This window comes from Piliocolobus tephrosceles, unplaced genomic scaffold (assembly GCF_002776525.5).
Source record: "Piliocolobus tephrosceles isolate RC106 unplaced genomic scaffold, ASM277652v3 unscaffolded_45293, whole genome shotgun sequence".
In the NCBI taxonomy this organism is placed as follows: Eukaryota; Metazoa; Chordata; class Mammalia; order Primates; family Cercopithecidae; genus Piliocolobus; species Piliocolobus tephrosceles.
This window is the reverse complement of record NW_022330191.1, coordinates 1-4,427: the sequence shown is the minus strand read 5'-3', so window position 1 is coordinate 4,427 and position 4,427 is coordinate 1. Positions and strand designations below refer to the sequence as shown.

Here is a 4,427-nt window from a genome sequence, read left to right as displayed (position 1 = left end):
AATGTGGGGAGGAGGAAAGGGATAGGATAGAGAGTGGGATGGGGTCTGTAGGGGTCTCAAGCACTGGCTATCCTGACATCCTTCCCCGCGTTCAGGTTTTCCACCATGGCGTGCTACCAGAGGGCACCCACCTGACCCTTAAAGAGTGGACAGGTTGGGTGGTATCTCTGGCTGACACTCTGGGCACAACCCTCACAATGCTGGTGACGGTGAGAAGAGAAAGATGACAAGCCAGGGGGCATGATCCCAGCATGTGTGGGAGGAACTTCTAAATTATCCATTAGCACAGGCACGTCAGTGACGTACAGAGAAACAAGTGGGGTCAAGCAGCGAGAGATAAGGGGCCAGCGTATAAAAAGGACCCACAAGAGACCAGCTCCAGGATCCCAAGGCCCAACTCCCCGAACCACGCAGGGTCCTGTGGACAGCCCACCTAGCTGCAATGGCTGCAGGTAAGCGCCCCTAAAATCCATTTCTGCACGATGTGTCCGGAAGGAAGAGGCGGCGCCCTGTAGATGGTACAGAGACACTAATCCTCAGGTTTGGGGTTTCTGAATGTGAGTATCGCCATCTAAGCCCAGATATTTGGCCAATCTCACAATGTTCCTGATTCCTGGAGGGATGGAGAGAGAGAAAAAAAAAAATTCCGGGGACATGGAGAGTGCTAGCCTCTTGCTCTTCGGCTCCCTCCATTGCCCTCCGGTCTCTCCCCAGGCTCCTGGACCTCCCAGATCCTGGTTTTTGCCCTGCTCTGCCTGCCATGGCTTCAAGAGGCCGGTGCTGTGCAATCCGTTCCCTTATCCTGGCTTTTTGACAACGCTATGCTCCACGCCCATCACCTGCACCAGCTGGCCTTTGACACCTACCAGGAGTTTGTAAGCTCTTGGGGAATGGGTGCGCGACATGGGTGGCAAGAAGGGGTGACTTTCCCCCACTTTGAAGTAATGGGAGGAGACTAAGGAGCTCAGGATTCTTTTCTGAAGCAAAAACGCAGGCAGATGACCATATGCTGAGTGAGGTTCCCAGAAAAGTAACAATGGGAGCTGGTCTCCAGCATAGAAACCGGCAGTCCTTCTTGGTTGGTGGGGTGGGGGGGTTCATTCTCCCAGGAAGAAGCCTATATCCCAAAGGAACAGAAGTATTCATTCCTGCAGAACCGCCAGACCTCCCTCTGCTCCTCAGAGTCAATTCGGACACCCTCCAACTTGGAGGAAAGGCAGCAGAAATCTGTGAGTGGATGCCTTCTCCCCAAGGCAGAGATGCAGGAGACCTGTGGTCAGAGCCCCCGGGCAGCATAGCCACTGCCTGTCCTTCCCCTGCGGTACCTAGAGCTGCTCCTCATCTCCGTGCTGCTCCTCCAGTCGTGGCTGGAGCCAGTGCAGTTACTCAAGAGTGTGTTTGCCAACAGGCTGGTGTGTGGCACCTCAGACAGCAACATCTATGACCTCCTAGAAAACCTAGAAGAAGGCATCCAAACGCTGATGGTGCCAGTGGTCCCCAACCCTGGAACCCCACTGGCTTCGAGGGGTGGGAGAGAGAAACACTGCTGCCCTCTTTTTAGCAGTCAGGCCCTGACCCAAGAGAACTCACCTTAGTCTTCATTTCCCTGGTGAATCCTCCAGGCCTTTCTCTACACCCTGAAGGGGAGAGAGGAAAATGAATGAATGAGAGAGGGAGGGAACAGTGCCCAAGCACTTGACCTCTCCTTCTCTTCCTTCACTTTGCAGAGGCTGGAAGATGGCAGCCCCCGGACTGGGCAGATCTTCAAGCGACCTACATCAAGTTTGACAAAAACTCACACAACAATGATGCGCTGGTCGAGAACTACGGGCTGCTCCACTGCTTCAGGAGGAACATGGACAAGGTTGAGACATTCCTGAGCATGGTGCAGTGCTGCTCTGTGGACGACAGCTGTGGCTTCTAGGTGCCCGCGTGGCATCCTGCATCCCTTCCCAGTGCTTCTCCTAGCCCCGGAAAGTGCCACTCCAGTGCCCACCAGCCTTGACCTAACAAAATTAAGTTGTCTCATTTTGTCTGACTAGGTGTCTTTCTATAATACTATAGAGTGGAAGGTGGTGGTATGGAGTAAGGGGCAGCTTGGGAAGATGACCTGTAGGGCCTGCAGGGTCTACTGGGAATGAGGCCACTGAAATATAAGAGATTTGGTTGTTCCTGCACCAGAAGAAAGCTGACACATCACTGCTGTCTATTACTCACTAAGGCCACTCCACCAGGTCAGTGGTCCCAGCTTGCTGGTCATAGCTCATTGGTCATCCCAGAGATAACTTGAAGTCATTTCTTCTTCCTCCACCATCACCAACAACACCAAACCTGGCCCTCCAGGAGCAGGAAGAAATGAAAACATGACAGGCTATTAAGTGCAGAGGCAAAAATTCCCCAACAGGAGAGGAAACAATGTCATAGAACTACTTCTGTGCAGAAGAATTCTAAGATGAATTTTCCTTAAGCCCAACTACTTTGGGAAATGAGAACAATGCAAAAATGAGTTTCAGACATATAGAACCAGAGCATTTGGAATCTGAATTTGGGCAAGGGAAGTGGAAGAGGGATTTTATTTGGGGTTGCAAATGCAGTGCCAACAGGTATCAGGTAGATAACAACATAAGCAATGAGGGCTGGATGGAAGGGGATAAATCCCTGATGACACTCGCTTTCCTTTGGGGAATGCAACACAAACGGTGGGAACTAGCACAATCTACATAACTCAAGCCCCTGCTGAGGTAGGACCCAGCCAGCCTGTCACCATCAGGACTGCAGGGACAGGGCTTCCAGACCTTCTGATTCTTTGAGACAGCCAGGACATCCAGATTTTACATGAAATCTAACATTTAAACACTGGCAACACATACTGAAAATATTTAAGGGCAAAAATTACCCCAAACACACATGGTCTCCAAGCTGTTTGTGAGCAAGTTTGTTCTAAGTGATGTTGATTGGGGTAACTTAGTGTAAGGGAAAGAATCAGAAAGATTTGGATTGTACGTAATTTGTTGCTCCTGAATAAATTACTTGACCAAGCTGAGATAATAATATTGCTTTACAAGGATTATGTGAGGATTAAACACAATGATATTTTTGACATATTGTAGTACTCAAGAAATTGTAGTTATTTCTGCATTGAATTTTTGGATGTTTTGTGTTTTCTGATGGCGTGTCTAAACACCTGTTGTGAAATTATATTGTTTTTCTAATGACAATAAGGAAATATAAACATATCAGATGTTTATTATTTCCAAATAAGCACTAAAGAGCAGTGATTAACTCTTTAGGGTTAAGATTTTACTCTCCCAAGCACTTTGGCCAAGTGACTGGTGACCTATAAATCGATACGAAGATGCTCACAGGAACCCTAGTATCCAAAAATGATTTCATGAAGTCAGGAATTATTTTGCAATGTAAATAATCAACTCCCTAATTAATCTTCTTTAGAAGTTCTGATTCTTATGTGATATAATGAATTTTCTTGATAACAAGACCCACTTGTGTTGATTTTTGGCTATTTTACAGTTAATAACTCAGTCTTTGGGAAGTGGTTGAAAGCTGAAATAATCAGAACTCTAGAGCTGCTTCATTTCTCAGCTCAGACGCCATTCCTGCATCGAACATTGTTCTTCTACTATCTGGCTTTAAAATTATGGCATTTTGGAGTTAGAAGGGCCTCATAAGTCAGTCTAGTCTCTTCTACTTTGAGAATCTTATCCTCCGGCATCCATTACAGTCAATATTCCAATTACGAGTGTGTAGCACTAGAACCGAGGGAATCACTTTCACAAGGCTCCTCATTCTATTAAACCACTCTCACTGCAGAAAACTATTTCTTGTACGGAGCTGGAATCAATATTCCTGCAATGTCCTTCATTCGGCCTTAAAATTATTTAGAAATCTCACGGTCTTTAGAAGTCGATGGAATGAGCACAATTTTAATTATCTCTTGGCTTGCGTGTTTTAAAAGGAAAGGTGACCCATCTTACTAAGTATTTGTTGAATGCATGTGACAGGGGAATGACAATATCCAGCGCCTGCATGGGTGGCTAAGAGGGTTCTAAAGTGGCGTTATCGTTAACATATAACTGAACTACAGGGGGAGCCACACTCCAGAGACTGTCCACCCAGCTCCCCTCGGGTATAGGTGAATCCACTCAACCACTGCTGGTTGAGAATTAGAAAGATACTACATGACTTTGCACATTTTCGAATATAAAAAGACCTTAAAGACCATCTGCTTTAAACTCTTTTGATTTACCCACTGTTAATTCCACATTTCAGCTCATCAACTTGGTATGCACAACAATTTCCACTGCAAATTTGAGATGCCTAGGGTGTTTTCTAAACGATGCATACGTGAGCCCTCAATCTCTGAGATTCTGACATAATTAGCCTGGAATCTGGTCCAGGCAAGAGTAGTT

At 46.7% G+C, this 4,427-nt stretch overlaps 1 pseudogene; it reads left to right on the top strand.

Moving 5' to 3' along the window:
• Window positions 1–405: 405 nt before the first annotated feature.
• On the top strand, window positions 406–1,924 carry LOC113224569 (annotated as a pseudogene).
• Window positions 1,925–4,427: the final 2,503 nt, after the last annotated feature.